Source organism: Ziziphus jujuba, chromosome 11, assembly GCF_031755915.1.
Source record: "Ziziphus jujuba cultivar Dongzao chromosome 11, ASM3175591v1".
In the NCBI taxonomy this organism is placed as follows: domain Eukaryota; kingdom Viridiplantae; phylum Streptophyta; class Magnoliopsida; order Rosales; family Rhamnaceae; genus Ziziphus; species Ziziphus jujuba.
In genome coordinates, this window is record NC_083389.1 from 25,654,581 (window position 1) to 25,673,343 (window position 18,763).

An 18,763-nucleotide genomic window follows, 5' to 3' on the forward strand; every position below is an offset into this window, starting at 1 on the left:
ATATTGATGATTTTATGCCATATTTATAGCTTAATATTTGTTAGTTTGTGTTAATTTGTTATGGAAAGATACTTAATTATGTATTTTTCTTAATCTAGGTAAAAGAGGAAGAATTTTAAGAAAGCAACCATAAAAATGGATTCCTTGGGTCGAATTATGGTGGGAAGCAAGATTTGAGCTCGAACGGACTAAGCATTAAAAAGATTCCAAAAAGATACCTTAAAGATTCCATAATTATTCTATCGTGAATTTCATGGTGGAAGTGGATGTCATATGAATCATCACGATCTGAGGATTTCAAATGTCTCGTTATTTTTGGATTTTGAGGTGCGAGCAAAGAGTTATCATCATTTAAAGTTTAGAGTTTATAAAAAATAATATTCTAGTTAAATCTTCACCATTGATCAAAAGAGGGAATCAAGGCAATTTGAGGGCCAAGATAAAAACAAGCGGCTATAATTGGTTAATTTATCATTAATCAGGCACATGTCATGTCACATGCTTCATTAAGGGTAAATTAGACTAATTAACTATTTTTTTAGGAGGAATTAGATAAAAGGAAAGTAGTAGAGAGCAAGTAATATACAGTTTCCTTTTTACACATGAAATTCGTCCAACCCTTTTCATGGCCTAAAAAAGGTATCTTCCAAGACTTCCACATTGAAAATAAAAAGAGAAAAAGATTCCCAAGGTCCTATATATATAGCCCCCACCACATTGAAGGAAGATATACAAGTTTAGAGAGTTATTTAAGAGCTTTTAGGAACCTTAAATAGAAACAAACCAAATTTTGGGAGTTTCTAAGATTCTCTTAAGGGTTCTAGGGTTTTAAAGTTTTAGAGTTTTAGAATATCAATTGGAGCGCTTTGAGGAGGCAGAGAGACGTGGGCTTGCTTGGAAAAGAAGGCTACTACTTTGGGAGCTCTTGGAGGAGAATTTCTTCAATAGTTTTTATTCTCTTTTCCTTTCTCTTTAATTTGAATCTTATTATTTTTAATAATTATGGATGTTGAAATTATTTTTGCCATGAACTAATTTTCATAGCTAGGGCTATGATGTAGCCCTAACTATGAAGGTTTAATTATTTTAATATATGTTGAGATTTATTTAATTAGTAATATGTTTTGTTAATAAATCATTGGTATACTTAATGCTTTCATAGGCCGGAAGGAATGAATGATTTTAATAATATTTGAGCTTGGAAAAAGATAATATTATGGATCTCCAATGATTTACATGAATGCGTAACTGATTGGAAAATAGTTATGTCTCATGCCATATTATTTGCTTAATCTATGCTTGATGAATTTGCATGATTTAATTTATAGGCCGGAAGGAATAAATTAGGTTATGTGAATATTATCAATTGTGAGTGGAAACTACTTTTGATTAATTTTGTGATTAAGTGTGGTTAACAAAATTACTATTAATTAAATTCACATATTTAAGTAATTAAATTGGAATAGTTAGTGGTGAAATCAAATGCCCTAGTATTCATAATTATTCAATTCTCTCTCTTACTTGAAATTGATCTAATTTTAATTGATTGCTTTTGTTTAATTTAGTTTATTTAGTTTTCAAATGCCATCTTAAATTTTAGTTCAAATATTATCAAAACCTAATTATCTTTGGTACTTAATTCTTAATCCCTTGGGTACGACAACCCTATTTTTCCACTTTATTACTTGAAAACGATTCGTGCACTTGAGAGTTGATTTTACACATCAAGTATTTGGTGCCGTTGCCGGGGATTAAGGCATTAATATTAATTCGGATTGGGTTTAGTAGTACTTTGATCATTGTTTTCTTATTTTAACTTTTTATATTTGTTTCTTAATTTTGGTTTTAGTGTTGCACGCTAGGGTTTTAATTCTTTGCTTGTTTGGCCAACTTGCTTTGAATTTTTAATACTTATTTTGTGGTACTTGAAACCAAAATTGTGTTTTTAATTTATTGGTGCTTAGGTTACAAGTCTAGCATACTTAGGGATTTTATTATTATTTTTTTTATTTGTTTGGTTGAATAAGATTAGGTTTAGCTTACTTTTAGTTGAAATTTTAGTTTGCATAATTGTTTACTTTAAAAGCATACCTGCACAAAAGGGTTTAATTTTTTGCATTCAATTCTTTGGTTCATTATTTCCTAGAGTTATTTTCATTTATCTTTTAGTTAAGTGTTAGTTTGTTTTTCTTTATTGCTAATTGATTTTAATTGTTAGATTAGTTAGCAACATTAGAATTCTAATAATATTTTTTTCTTGTTCAATTTTCTAAATTTCTTTCTAATTTATTTTAATTGCTCTTTTTTTAGGAATTAGGTGTTATGTATGAGTCATAGTGGTGATCAAGAGTTCAAGGAGGAAGTTGACATAGAAAATAAACCAGCACCTAGAAAACAAGCCATAAGGGGTACTTGGGTACGTATAGACTAAGGAACTCCAGAAGGTGCAATGGCCAACCAAAGAGAAGATGATTTGCCTATATGCGAGTATGCTGCTCACAAGAAAGTTGGTGATTTGTCTTGCATAAGGAGACCACCCATTGAAGCAAACAATTTTAAAATTGAAGCATCTACTACTTTTTTGCTTAATCATGTTCAATTTTGTGGTTTGCCTCATGAAGATCCAAACATGCATATTTCTAGTTTTCTTCAATTGTGTGATATGTCTAAACAAAATGGTGTTTTTGATGATGCTTTTCGATTAAGACTTTTTCCTTGGTCTCTTAGAGACAAGGCAAAAGTGTGGTTAAATTCTTTACCTGCAGGTACTATCACTACATGGGATGCTATGGAGGCAAAATTCCTAGACAAATTTTTTCCTCCATCAAAGACCGCAAAATTGAAAAGTGATATAAACAATTTTTGTCAATGGGACCAAGAGACTTTGTAGGATGCATGGGAGCACTTCAAGGAACTATTAAGAAGATGCCCACACCATGGTTTTCCAACATGGATACAGGTACAGATTTTCTATAATGGTCTAGATTATGGTAACAAACAATTGGTAGATGCAGCTGCAGGAGGTTCTTTAATGAAGAAGAGGCAATCAGAAGCATTTGAATTAATTGAAGAGATGGCCCATAATAACTACCAATATCCAAGTGAGAGGAGACTAAATGGAAGAAGTCAAGTAAAGGCCGTGGAAGACGTTGATATTAACAACTTAGGAGCTTAACTTGCAACCCAATTCATCAAGACCTTGAACACTCAATTTGCAACCCAATAGGAGCTCAACTTGCAACCCAATAGGGGTGAATTCTATCCAATCTACTAATATTTTTTTATTTTGTGATTTATGTGGTGCTCATGATCATAAGGGTGTGGATTGCCAAGTTGGAAATCCCTTTGCTTCTGATGATGTTAATTTTGTAGGGAACTTCCAAAAGCAACAAAACAATCCATATTCTAACACATGTAATCCAGGATGGAGGAACCACCCAAATTTTTCATGGTCTAACAACAACCAGCAAGGGTCTAATCAAGGACAAAGTGGAGGGTTTCAAAGACAACAATTCCAATCTCCATTCTACCAAAAGCCGCAACTTGCACATCAAAATCAAAATTCTTCTCAAGTTCAAACTCAATTTTCTTCACTTGACCAATCCTTGCAAGAGTTATCTAATAATACTAATTCTTTCATGCAGAGAACTGAGCAACAATTGACAAACCATAGTGAAATGTTCAACAACCAAATGGCTGCAATCGAAAGCTTGGAGAACCAAATAGGTCAATTAGCAACTCAATTCCAAAGAAGTCAAGGAACTTTGCCAAGCCAAACGGAGAAGAACCCAAAGGAGCAGGTTCAAGCCATTATATTAAGAAGTGGAAAGCAAGTAGCATGTAAATATCCCTTTCATAGATGCCTTAGAACAATCCCATCTAGGTTTAGGAATGCAAAGTTAGATAATCAATTTAAAAAGTTTCTTGATGTATTTAAGCAATTGCATGTAAATATCCCTTTCATAGATGCCTTAGAACAAATGCCTTCCGATGTTAAGTTTTTGAAGGAGATATTGTCAAACAATAGGAGGTGGGAAAATTATGAGTTAATAGCTCTGAGTGAGGAGAGTAGTGCTAGGTTACACCATAGGATTCCACCCAAGTTAAAAGATCCGGGAAGCTTTGATGTCCCGTGTAACATTGGACATTATAATTTTATGGCTCTTTGTGATTTAGGTGCTAGCATTAATTTGATGCCATATAGCATTTACAGGAAGCTTGGAGTGGGACATGTGAAGCCTACCACAGTGACTCTTCAAATGGCAGATCGAAGCATCAAAAGGCCAAGGGGAATATTGGAGGATGTACTTGTAAAAGTAAACAAGTTCATATTGCCTGCAGACTTTGTGATACTTGATATGGAGGAAGATGACAACCTTCCAATCATTCTTGGAAAACCATTTCTTGCAACCGGACGTGCCCTAATTGATGTACAACAAAGGCAAGTAACCGTTAGAGTACTCAATGAGGAGGTAAGTTTTCAAATCCCTAATGTTGTTAAATTTCCTAATCTTGATGAAATTTCTTGCTGCTTTCTTGTCGATGCATGTGATGAATTGGTAAATGATATGGCAAAGGAAAGTAATTTAGATCCCTTAGGATTGAGTGAGTTATTTGGGCCATGTACAGAAGAAGAAAAATAAGAGTGTAACATCATAGATATAACCACCCACTGTGAGGTAGATTATGTTGGAAAGTTTGAGGATTTAGGTGAGAGTGGACCTAGAAAGATACCGAGTGTGGAGCACCCACCTATAATTGATTTGAAGCCACTACCTAGTCATTTAAAATATGCTTTTCTAGGATTTAATAATACCCTTCCGGTAATAATTTCATCCACCCTTAGTGAGGACCAAGAAGCCAAACTTTTAGAAGTTTTAAGAGAACATAAAACTGCACTAGGTTGGACTATAGCTGATATTAAGGGTATTAGCCCCTCTATTTGTATGCACAAAATACTTATGGAGGAAGACCGTAAACTGACTATAGAACATCAAAGGAGGCTTAATCCTAATCTTAAGAAAGTGGTTCATGGTGAGATTTTAAAGCTTTTAGATGCCGGGATTATCTATCCTATTTTGGATAGTAATTGGGTAAGTCCTATTCAAGTAGTTCCTAAGAAAGGTGGGATGAGTGTTCAAGAGAATGGTAAGAGTGAGCTTATTCCTACTAGGTTAGTTACTGGGTGGAAAGTGTGCATTGATTATAGGAAGCTTAATAAGGCCACTAGAAAAGACCATTTTCCTTTGCCATTCATTGATCAAATTTTAGAAAGGTTAGCCGGTAAGGAATATTATTGTTTTCTAGATGGTTATAGCGGTTACAATCAAATAGCTATTGTCCCTCATGATCAAGAAAAGAGTACTTTTACTTGTCCTTATAGAACTTTTGCCTATAGAAGGATGCCTTTTGGTTTATGCAATGCACCTGCAACCTTTCAAAGGTGTATGATGTCCATCTTTTTGAATATGGTAGAAGATATCATTGAAATTTTTATGGATGATTTTAGTGTATTTGGTGATTCTTTTACCTCTTGCTTGCAAAATTTATCTAGGGTTCTTCTAAGGTGTAAAGAAATGAATCTTGTGCTTAATTGGGAAAAATGTCACTTTATGGTTCAAGAGGGCATAGTTTTAGGTCATAAGGTTTCTAAAAAGGGAATTGCGGTAGATAAAGCTAAAATAGAAGTTATAGAAAAATTGCCTCCACCTACTTCAATAAAAGGTATTAGGAGTTTTTTTGGGCATGCGGGATTTTATAGGAGATTTATTAAGGATTTTTCCAAGATAACGAAACCTCTTTGTAACTTGTTGAATAAAGATGTTCCCTTTGTTTTTGATGATGAATGCATGCATGCTTTTAATCTTTTGAAAGAAAAATTAATATGTGCTCCCATTATGTGTACTCCTAATTGGAATCTACCTTTTGAAATTATGTGTGATGCTAGTGATTATGCTATAGGAGCTGTTTTGGGACAAAGGAAAGATAAAAAACTGCGTGTTATTTATTATGCTTCTAGAACTTTGAATGATGCTCAACTTAATTATGCTACTACTGAGAAAGAGATGCTTGCCATTGTCTTTGCTTTTGATAAGTTTAGAGCATATTTGTTAGGTTCTAAGACCATTGTCTATACCGATCATAGTGCAATTAAGTACCTCATGAGTAAGAAAGAGTCTAAACCTAGGTTAATTAGATGGGTTTTGTTACTTCAAGAGTTTGACTTAGAAATTTTGGATAAAAAAGGAGTAGAAAACCTAGTAGCTGATCACTTGTCTAGGTTGGAATTGAGTGAGGAAAAAGAAGAAAGAGATATAGAAGAGTGTTTTCCGGATGAGAAAGTGTTTAAGGTTGATGGTATGTTTGATGTACCTTGGTATGCTAACATTGTTAATTATTTGGTTACTAATGTTATGCCGCCTAGTTTGGGAAAACCATATGAAAAGCATAAGTTTCTTAAGGAAAGTAGGTATTACTTTTGGGATGACCCCTATCTTTTTAAGAAGTGTGCTGATGGTATAATTAGGAGGTGTGTTGCTAGAGAAGAGATAATGTCCATTATTAAAAGTTGTCATTCTAGTGAGTATGGGGGGCATTTTGGGACTAGAAAAACCATAGCAAAAATGTTAAATTTTGGATTTTATTGGCCATCTATGTTTAAAGATACTAATATTTATGTGCAAGGGTGTGATAGGTGCCAGAGAACTGGGAACGTATCAAGGAAGAATGAGATGCCTTTGAAGAATATCCTTGAGGTAGAATTGTTTGATGTTTGGGGTATTGATTTCATGGGTCCTTTTCCTTCTTCTTGTGGTAATAAATATATTTTGGTTGCTGTGGATTATGTTTCTAAATGGGTTGAAGCTAGTGCACTACCTACTAATGATGCACGAGTTGTAGTGAAATTTTTTAAAAAATACATTTTTACTAGATTTGGTACACCCCGAGCAATCATTAGTGATGGTGGCACTCATTTTTGCAACAAACAATTTGAATCCCTTCTTGCTAAATATGGTGTTAGACATAAAATTGCTACCCCTTACCACCCACAAACTAGTGGGCAAGCAGAAATTTTAAACAGGGAAATAAAGAGGATTTTGGAGAAGACGGTCAATGCTTCAAGAAAGGATTGGAGCTTAAAGCTAGATGATGCACTTTGGGCATACCGGACCGCCTATAAGAGCCCCATTGGTACTTCTCCGTATAAACTGGTTTTTGGTAAGGAATGTCATCTTCCCGTGGAATTGAAGCATAAAGCATATTGGGCAACCAAGTTTCTCAATTTTGATCAAGAGGCTGTGGGCAAGAATAGGCTATTGCAATTGGATGAACTTGAAGAATTTAGGATGGATGCTTTTGAGAATGCAAAGATTTACAAAGAAAAGACAAAGAGATGGCATAACAAGATGTTGGACAAAAGGTACTTCTTTATAACTCTAGACTTAAATTGTTTCCAGGTAAATTAAGATCAAGATGGAGTGGACCATATGATATTGTACAAATTTTTCCAAGTGGAGCAATTGAAATCACCAAACCGGGACATGAAAGTTTTAAGGTGAATGGGCAGTGGTTGAAGCCATATTTTGAAGGTGGAGTGCTTGAGACTAGCCTCTACTTGGATGATCTTAATTAAGTTAAAGGGAGGAGTCAAGCTAATGACTTTAAACAAGCGCTCTTGGGAGGCAACCCAAGTTTCTTTCTTTACCTTATATTTATCTATTTATTTTAGTTGTTTTTAGTTGTTTTCTTGTTTTTAGGTTGTTTTGATGTGTTTTGTTTGAGTTTTTGCAAGGTTTTAAGATGTTTAGGTGTAAAAGAGCAAAAGACGAATGTTGAGAATTTCAAGTCTAAAGTTAGGTTTTTGGAGTATAACCACCTTGAATATGCATTGGAGTACATCAAATTGTATGGATACATGCCCTTCTTTTTGGCCGCGTGGTGTGTAGGGAAAATGCAACATGTAAGTTTTTCTCAAGTTTTCACATTACGTGGAACATTCCATGTCTTCAAAGGGAAGTATTCTTTACCTTTTATTTACTTTTGCTTTATTTTATGTTTTTCACAATGAGGAGATTGTTCATTTTAAGTTTGGGGGTGAAAAGCATGCTTTGCATCTTTTAAATCTTGTCCATTTAAGTGTTTGTATAAGTTTTCAAAAATGTTAGTTTTAGTTTTTATTTTCCTTCATTATTAAAAAAAAATAAAAAATAAAAAAAAATTTGTTTTTGTGGTGTTTTCTTAAGTACTTTAATGAGCCGATGATAAGACTATGATTGAAAATAAATTGGTTTTTAGATGGTGGATTTGTTTTTGTGTATGCCTAAATGCTTGAATTTATATTCACATATAACTTTCAATAAATTTTGAGCACATAATCAATAATGCATAATTTAGATTGTGTTTTGAAGAAGGTTTGCATGAATTAGAGTACTTTATTATTAATTGAACTCTAAAACTTGCTTGATTATTGCTTAAGGTGAAATCCTAGGTGAATGCATTACTAAGAACATGATTTAGGCCATCTTTGTTTAAGTTTGAGCCTTTCAAGCCAACCTAATACATTATCTTCCACTAGTACCATATTTGAGCCTTTAGGATGCATAAAGATGTATTAGAGCATTTTCTTCATTAAAGCACATTTACTTACCCTTTTTGAGCCTTAAATTTCTTTTTCCTACCTTGAACATACTACAAAGAGAGCTTTAATTGAATTGATATGAATATATGCTTGTGAGCTTGTTTGAGTGTTGAAAAAGAAAAAAATTTTAAAAAAAATAAAAAAAAAAGGAAAAAAAATAAAGTTTGGAGGTTAAGTATTTGGTGAATTTGGCTCTAGCATGCATTTTTGTGTAAATTAGAGGTTTGAATGTGCAATAAGAAGAAAGATAAGTTTGGGGGTTTAGTGGAAAAGAAAGAAAAAAAGAAAAAAAAAAGAAATAAAGAAAGAATATGTGTGATTTGAAGAATGTATGCACAATAAAAAGGAGAAAAAGGATATTGAAATTGAAGTTAAAATAAGAAAAGAAGTTCTAATAAAGAAACAAATTTTACAAGTAATTTATTCATTGATATTTAATTTTAGCTTTATTTCTTTGATTTATTATATCCTATCCTTTTCTTTCTTTAGCCTTATCCATTATCCTTAACAATAGAAATCATGAAGTCCTAATGATTTAAGGTGATGCGTTAACCTACATTAGTGGAGAGTGATAATTAAGTCAAGCATATGGTAGTTCATACGTTATTATCAATCTCTAATTCTTGTAAATTTATTCAAGCATATGATAATTAAGTGTATAAATTGATTTCCACACACACACATTGGAAGTATCATATATGTTGGATAGAATATAAGGTATTGAGTTACATAATTACTTTGAAACCATTTGAAAAGTCATATGTTATACAATCTTTGAGGCACCTCATTAAAGTATCTTATGTTCTGTAAATAAAATTTCATTTTCTTATTCTTTTTCTTTGCTAGGGACTAGCAAATCTTAAATTTGGGGGTATTTGTTAGGTCTAAAATATTGATGATTTTATGCCATATTTATAGCTTAATATTTGTTAGTTTGTGTTAATTTGTTATGGAAAGATACTTAATTATGTATTTTTCTTAATCTAGGTAAAAGAGGAAGAATTTAATAAAACAACCATAAAAATGGATTCCTTGGGTCGAATTATGGTGCGAAGTAAGATTTGAGCTCGAACGGACTAAGCATTAAAAAGATTCAAAAAAGATACCTTAAAGATTCCATAATGATTCTATCGTGAATTTCATGGTGGAAGTGGATGTCATATGAATCATCACGATCTGAGGATTTCAAATGTCTCGTTATTTTTGGATTTTGAGGTGCGAGCAAAGAGTTATCATCATTTAAAGTTTAGAATTTATAAAAAATAATATTCTAGTTAAATCTCCATCATTGATCAAAAGAGGGAATCAAGGAAATTTGAGGACCAAGATAAAAACAAGCGGCAATAATTGGTTAATTTATCATTAATCAGGCACATGTCATGTCACATGCTTCATTAAGGGTAAATTAGACTAATTAACTATTTTTTTAGGAGGAATTAGATAAAAGGAAAGTAGTAGATAGCAAGTAATATACAGTTTCCTTTTTACACATGAAATTCGTCCAACCCTTTTCATGGCCCAAATAAGGTATCTTCCAAGACTTCCACATTGAAAATAAAAAGAGAAAAAGATTCCCAAGGTCCTATATATATAGCCCCCACCACATTGAAGGAAGATATACAAGTTTAGAGAGTTATTTAAGAGCTTTTAGGAACCTTAAATAGAAACAAACTAAATTTTGGGAGTTTCTAAGATTCTCTTAAGGGTTCTAGGGTTTTAAAGTTTTAGAGTTTTAGAAGATCAATTGGAGAGCTTTGAGGAGGCAAAGAGATGTGGGCTTGCTTGGAGAAGAAGGCTACTATTTTGAGAGCTCTTGGAGGAGAATTTCTTCAATAGTTTTTATTCTCTTTTCCTTTCTCTTTAATTTGAATCTTATTATTTTTATTAGTTATGGATGTTGAAATTATTTTTACGATGAACTAATTTTCATAGCTAGGGCTATGATGTAGCCCTAACTATGAAGGTTTAATTATTTTAATATATGTTGAGTTTTATTTAATTAGTAATATGTTTTGTTAATAAATCATTGGTATACTTAATGCTTTCATAGGCCGGAAGAAATGAATGATTTTAATAATATTTGAGCTTGGAAAAGTATAATATTTTGGATCTCCAATGAGTTACATGAATGCATAATTGATTGGAAAATAATTATATCTCATGCCATATTATTTGCTTAATCTATGCTTGATGAATTTGCATGATTTAATTTATAGGCCGGAAGGAATAAATTAGGTTATGTGAATATTATCAATTGTGAGTGGAAACTACTTTTGATTAATTTTGTGATTAAGTGTGGTTAACAAAATTACTAGTTAATTAAATTCACATATTTAAGTAATTAAATTGGAATAGTTAGTGGTGAAATCAAATGCTCTAGTATTCATAATTATTCAATTCTCTCTCTTACTTGAAATTGATCTAATTTTAATTGATTGCTTTTGTTTAATTTAGTTTATTTAGTTTTCAATTGCCATCTTAAATTTTAGTTCAAATATTATCAAAACCTAATTATCTTTGGTACTTAATTCTTAATCCCTTGGGTACGACAACCCTATTTTTCCACTTTATTACTTGAAAACTATTTGTGCACTTGCGAGTTGATTTTACACATCAAGGGTAATTCAAAGAAATTATAGAATGGATTTCTACCTATGTCTAGATCTGGAATAAATGGAAATTTTATTGATAAGACCTTTTCAATTGTAGCCAATATCTTATTGCGAATAATTCCTACAACTTCGGGGGAGAAAGAGGCATTCACCTATTACCGAGATGGTGCGATTTGATTCTTTTTTTTTATTTATTATTATTTTCTTTCTTATTTAGTTATTATATTATAAAATATTATGTTATAATAAATTATAAAAATATATTATAATTTAATTAATTACACTATAATAAATTATAATTAATAAATAATATATTTATTATATATATTTAATATATTTATTATATATATATATTTATTATAATTGTAAATAATTATATAATTATAATAAATTACAATTATCAATTATAAAGTTATAAATCAATTTTATATTTTTTATATATTTTCTAATTTTTTCTTTTTTATAGTTATACTTTTTTTATTTTACGGCTTTCAATCTTAGGAGAAAGACACTCAGAATAGAACGGAAAAAAAAAATTATTAAAATAAATCTACACTTGTTGAAGGTGAAGTTTGTAAATAAACTAAGCCCTTCTATCGTGTATCCCCGATTAATGCAGCATCAGATGCTTCACTTGTCGATTTTAGAGTATTGACTGAAAGGTTACCCTATAGGTTAGGTCAAACCTACTCCACTAGTACCAATAGGGGAAATACGGGAAGAGGCACTACTCCTAGAGTCAACAACACGAAAACTTTGGTATAAATTATACCTTTTCTTTATCAGGATCGAGACTAACAAGAATGGTTGGGACAACAAACATCCATCTCGTTCATATTTTGGATACCCCTATAACCATCGAAGACTGTTGAAGTGAGTAATTCCTGGAAATTAAGAGACGCTGAAGACAAAGAAATTGTTGGAGTCACCTTTTTTTATTTTATCTAGTACTAACATGCTTTATGTTAAGGAAAGGTTTTTTACAAGAAGGTTGGCTACAGATTTCTTGTAAAAACACTAGCCCCACTTAGTTTGTAATGAGACTATTTCATTTCAGTCTTCGTGGATTAAATGTATTATTCTCATTATGCATATAAAGGAGGAGCTGTATGAGATGAAAATCTCATGTATGGTTTTGAAATGGAGATTTTTTTAATCGAACGATGGCCATAATGGATGTTGGCTCAATCCAAAGGAAATTATGTAGAAGCTTTACAGAATTATTACGAAGCTATATGATTAAAAATCAATCCCTATGATCGAAGTTATATACTCTATAACATAGGCCTTATCCACATAAGGAACAGAGAACATACGAAAGCTTTGGAATATTATTTTCGGGCACTAGAGCGGAACCCATTCTTAACACAAGCTTTGAATAATATGGCCGTGATCTGTCACTACGTGTGGCTATCTCCACTATAGAAAGGGAAAGAAAGAGAAAATCCATTAATAAATACTAGAAAAAATAGGCTTTCTATATATGTATCGTCCAAAACAACGATTTTTATCAACTGTAGTAAAGAAATGCACTTCATAGAAGTGGAAATATGACTAAATTTGTATGCCTGTATACTTTATTCTATGGATAAAGGGTCTAATTGAAAAGGAAGGGCCGTAAAGATCAATTCGCGAGATTTTAGGCCTATACAATAACAACTGCTTACTTATGTCATGATATGAGATAAAAGTTAGGAATCCACTTACGTAATAGATTTGATCCCCTAAGGTATTGAGCAGCGGTGTAGCATCAGATCCCAACGATAGTAAGTCTTTTCCTTCTTATGAAGAAAGTGTTTTTCAAAGATTCTATATATATTGATATATGAAACCGAGATAGTTACCTTTCACAATTTTTTAATGATAGCGAAAATACCTATGCTTTATAAAGGTGGGAGAGAAGATAAAACTGATTAAATCATTAAGCAAAATTAAAGTTTGAAACTCATACCCTCTTTTGGTTAACTCGAGAGAAAAAAATGGGAGAGATCCATGAGAAATCTTATTCAATTATATATGGTAGATTAAAAAAATGAGATACTAAAAGAATTTGATTGCTGAGCTGTATGAGGTAAAAAACTCTCAAGCACGGTTCTAAGGGAAGGAATTTACCCGCCTATTCCAACAGGGGAGAACAGGCCATTCGATAAGGAGATTCTAAAATTACGGAGGCTTGGTTCAACCAAGCTGCCTAGTATTGGAAACATGCTATAGTGGTTACTTCTAGGAATTATATTGAAGCGCAAAATTGGTTGAAAATCACAAGGCATTTCGAATAAGAACACTATTTTATTCTAACTACCTTTTTGTTACATTTTTTTATTTGTTATAATGAATTTTTTATGAATTGTTTGTTGTCTCTATCAGTCAAATAAAATGGATCATTTCTTTGGGAAGAACCAATCAAAAAATTTCATTATATCTCTTCTCCTTCTAAGATCGTTATATTTTATCTGTAATTTCGTAGGGATAAACGATATACAGATAAGTTAGAAAATATATTTCTTTTCTGCTGTTAATAATAATAACTAATAAAGTAAAAGAGACCCTTGAATGACTAAATAGAAATATTGGTATGTCTCTTAATAATGACTAATGGCTATTCACACGGTTTGGAATAAAGTAATAGTAATATGTTCTATGTAAGACATAAAGTGTCTTCATTTAGGAACTTTGAATTGAGAAATGAATACATTAGGTTGCATAAAAAAGAATTGCATCAATTCAAAGCCCCCCAAAAAAAAAAATTTATAAGATTAAAAAGGTCCGTTAAGCGCCCCCTGGCTATGTCATAATAGATCCGAACACTTGCCCGGATTGACTTCCAAATCGTAATTGCTTTAGTGAATAACTAAAGAAAATGAATAGATGGGAGATAGAAGATAAAAAACTAAGTCTAAACATCTCTCATAGGTTCACTAATTACTTAACTATTAGCGGGTCTCTTTGTATGTGTTGTTTGGAAAGAGGAGGACTCAATGATTATTCATTCGTCGGAGCCAGAAGTTAAAATTTTGGTAGATACGGATCCCATAAAAACTTCTTTTGAGGAATGGGCCAGACCATGTCATTTCTCAAGAACAATAGCTAAAGGATTGGATCCTACCACTTGGATTCGGAACCTACACGCTGATGTTCAGGATTTTGATAGCCATACCAATGATTTGGAGGAGATCTCTCGAAAAGTATTTAGTGCCCATTTCGGCCAACTCTCCATCATTTTTCTTTGGTTAAGTAGTATGTATTTCCACAGTGCTCGTTTTTCCAATTATGAATCATGGCTAAGCAATCCTACTCACATTAGGCCTAGTGCCCAAGTGGCTTGGCCAATAGGGGATCAAGAAATATTGAATGGTGGTATAGGAGGTTCTTTCCGAGGAATACAAATAACCTCTGGTTTTTTTCAGCTTTGGTGAGCATTTAAAATAACTAGTGAATTACAACTCTATTGTACTGCAATTGGTTCATTGGTTTTTGCTGGCTTAATGCTTTTTGCTGGTTGGTTCCATTATCACAAAACTGCTCCAAAATTGGCTTGGTTCCAAGTTGTAGAATCTATGTTGAATCATCATTTAGCAGGGCTACTAGGACTTGGGTCTCTTTCTTGGGCAGGGCATCAAGTACATGTATTTTTACCAATTAATCAATTTCTAAATGCTGGAGTAGATCCTAAAGATATTCTACTTCCCCATGAATTTATCTTGAATAGGGATCTTTTGGCTCAACTTTATCCTAGTTTTGCTGAAGGAGCAACCCTTTTTTTCACATTGGATTGGTCAAAATATGTTGAATTTCTTACCTTTCATTGAGGATTAGATCTAGTAACTGGGAATCTATGGCTGACCGATATAGCACACGATCATTTAGCTATTGTAATTCTTTTCCTAATAGCAGGTCACATGTAGAGGACCAACTCGGCCATTGGTCATGGCATAAAAGATATTTTAGAGGCTCATAAAGGCCCATTTATCGGCTAGGGTCATAAAGGTCTATATGAAATCCTAACAACATCATGGCATGCTCAATTAACTATTAACCTAGCTATGTTAGGCTCTTTAACTATTGTCGTAGCTCACCATATGTATTCGATGCCCCCTTATCCATGTCTAGCTACTGACTATGGTACACAACTTTCATTGTTCACACATCACATGTCGATTGGTGGATTTCTCATAGTTGGTGCTGCTGCTCATGCAGCCATTTTTATGGTAAGCGACTATGATCAACTACTCGATACAGTGGTCTATTCGATTGTGTCCTTAGACATTGCGATGCAATCATATCACATCTCAACTGGTTATGTATATTTTTAGGCTTTCACAGTTTTTGTTTGTATATTCATAATGATACTATGAGCACTTTAGGGCATCCCCAAGATATGTTTTCAAATACTGCTATACAGTTACAACTCATCTTTGCTTAATGGATACAAAACACCCATGATTTAGCACCTGGCGCAACAGCTCCTGGTCCAACAACAAGTACTAGTTTAACTTGCGAGGGTGGTGATTTAGTGGCCGTGGCTAGCAAGGTTGCTTTTTACCTATTCCATTAGGAACCACCGATTTCTTGGTACATCACATTCATGCATTTAGGATTCATGTGATGGTATTGATACTTCTTAAAGGTGTTTTATTTACTCATAGTTCACGTTTTATACGAGACAAAGCAAATCTTTGTTTTCATTCCCTTTGTGATGGGCCTGGAAGGGGGGGGGGGGGGGACATGTCAAGTATCCACTTGGGATCATGTCTTCTCAGGACTATTCTAGATGTATAATTCAATTTCAGTAGTAATGTTCCATTTCAGTTAGAAAATGCAGTCAGATGTTTGGGGTAGTATAAGTGATCAAGGAGTGGTAACTCATATCACGCGAGCAACTTTGCACAAAGTTTTGTTATGATTAATGGGTGGCACCACGATTTCTTATGGGCACAAGCAACCCAGGTAATTCAGTCCTATGGTTCTTCATTATCTGTATATGGCCTTTTTTTTTGCTAGGTGCTCATTTTGTATGGACTTTTAGTTAAATGTTTCTATTCAGTGGTGTTGTTATTGGCAAGAACTTATTGAATCGTCTTTTGGGCTCGTAATAAATTAAAAGTTGCTCCTGCTACTCGGCTTAGAGCTTTGAGCATTGTTTGAGGATGTGCTATAGGAGTAACCCATTACCTTCTGGGTGGAATTGCCATAACATGGGCGTTCTTCTTAGCAAGAATTATTGCAATAGGATAATGGCTAGGAGGATTTGAAAGGCATTATGGCATTAAGATTTCCAAGGTTTAGCCAAGGCTTATCTCAAAACCCCATTACACATCCTATTTGGTTTGGTTTTGCTACTGCACATGACTTTAAAATTCATGATGATATTACTGAGGAACATCTTTATTAGAATATTTTTAATTCCCATTTCGACCAATTAGCAAAAATTTTTCTATGGACTTCTGAAAATCTGTTTCATGTAGCTTGGCAAGGAAACTTTGAGGCATGGGTATAGAACCCTTTACATGTAAGACCTATTGCTCATGCAATTTAGGATACTCATTTTGGTCAATCGGCTATGGAAGCTTCTACTCAAGGGGGTGCTCCTAGCCCAGTGAATATCGCTTCTTTTGGTGTTTATCAGTGGTGGTATACAATCGGTTTACGTACTAATGGATATCTTCATAGTGAAGCTCTTTTTCTATTATTTCTTTCTGCCATATCTTTACTAGCTGGTTGGTTACACCTACAACCGAAATGGAAACTGAGCGTTTTGTGGTTTAAAAATGCCAAATTGTACCTCAATCATCATTTATTAGGACTATTCGGAGTAAGTTCCTTAGCCTGGATAGGACATTTAGTTCATATTGCTATTCCAGGAGCCAGGGGGAATACGTTCGCTGGAATAATTTCTTAGATGTATTGCCGCACCTCTAAAGATTAGGCCCACTTTTACAGGTCAGTGGAATCTTTATGCTCAAAACCCCGATTCAAGTAGTCATTTATTTGATACCTCCCAAGGGCCTGGAACTGCCATCCTAACCCTTCTCAGAGGATTCTATCCACAAACGCAAAGTTTATGGCTGACTAATATTGCTCATCATCATTTAGCTATTGCATTTATTTTTTTTATTGCTGGTCATATGTATAGAACAAATTTCGGGATTGGATACAATATAAAAAATATTTTCGAAGCACATATTCCTTTGGGGGGGCAATTGGGGTGTGGACATAAGGCTCTTTATGACACAACAAATAATTCGATTCATTTTCAATTGGGCCTGGCTCTAGCCTCTTTGGGGGTTATTACTTCCTTGGTCGCTCAACAAATATACTATTCACCTGCTTATGCATTCATAGCACAAGGGCTATCCTATTTGTACAGATAAATGGGCTATCCTATTTGTATAGATATGGTCGAGGGGCACATTCAATCATTGTTTGCCCATTAGTTTTCCACTCGTCTTTTCACCGCAGGGTAGAGCAGCTTGGTAGCTCGCAAGGCTCATAACCATGAGGTCATGGGTTCAAATCCCATCTCTGCAACATTTTTTTGGCAAAAAATTTTAGGTTTGGTTTTGTTAATTTGTTAACTAATAATTAATTACCATTTTTCTTTGGGGGCGGGAGAAAAAGAAAGGGGGATAGAAACAATATACTATTGTGATCAACTTTACGTAATCCTTTATTCTATTAACTTAAGTACATTAAGTTATTATTCCGAGCGGATAGCAGGAATCGAACCCGCATCTTCTCCTTGGCAAAGAGAAATTTTACGATTCGACTATATCCGCATCTTTTTTTTTTTTCATTCTTGATACGAAATGTATAGATTATATTGGAGTAGAGCTAGGCCCAATACTCTCTTTCATTTTTATAGTTTATGTTATTTATAGTATATATAATTATATATATATATATATTAAATATAATTTTATATAATTTTAAAATTTATTATATTATGATATATTGTGAATAAAAAAATAAATAACCTTTTTTTCGTTTATATATCTTATTATATATTTATATATTATATTCTATTTCGATATAATAGTTGTTTATATAGTTTATATATAATTTATAATACATATTTATTTCATATATATATAAACAAAATTTACAATACAAATACACAAATACAATAAGTTTGCTTCCCTCGAATTTTTAGAATTTTTTTTATTTGTATTTTATTTATGGGGCTTGTATGGAATTTTAATGTGTCTCACAACCCGAAAGAATTTAGGGAGGGGTCAGTTGTAGATCTAAAGCGAATAGGTTCAAGAGATGAGAGAATTAAGGATACCCACCAGAAAGACTAATCCAATCCATAATGATGTATGGGAAAATACAACATTTTTGTTACTTGCCCAACTATGAGGAGAAGCAAATACAACGGGTACACTAATTAGTAAGATTGATGAAGTAGCAATTAATGCAAAAACAGCCAATTGGAAAGCAATAGTCATGTTTCTAATCCTCCAATCTACCAACAAAAGAATTATACCATTTGGTCCGTTTATCAGCCAAAAAT

At 33.0% G+C, this 18,763-nt stretch overlaps 2 non-coding genes and 2 pseudogenes across 2 annotated transcripts; 3 read left to right on the forward strand and 1 right to left on the reverse strand.

Moving 5' to 3' along the window:
• Positions 1-2,836: 2,836 nt before the first annotated feature.
• Positions 2,837-2,943, reverse strand: LOC125420204 (small nucleolar RNA R71). The gene has a single exon (XR_007238743.2). It is a non-coding gene; the product is annotated as a small nucleolar RNA R71 (small nucleolar RNA).
• A 10,895-nt stretch (positions 2,944-13,838) lies between these two features.
• LOC125420203 (photosystem I P700 chlorophyll a apoprotein A1-like) lies at positions 13,839-16,485 on the forward strand (annotated as a pseudogene).
• A 25-nt stretch (positions 16,486-16,510) lies between these two features.
• On the forward strand, positions 16,511-17,621 carry LOC132800046 (photosystem I P700 chlorophyll a apoprotein A2-like; annotated as a pseudogene).
• An 83-nt stretch (positions 17,622-17,704) lies between these two features.
• Positions 17,705-17,778, forward strand: TRNAM-CAU (transfer RNA methionine (anticodon CAU)). Its single transcript has one exon. It is a non-coding gene; the product is annotated as a tRNA-Met (tRNA).
• The last annotated feature ends 985 nt before the right edge of the window (positions 17,779-18,763 follow it).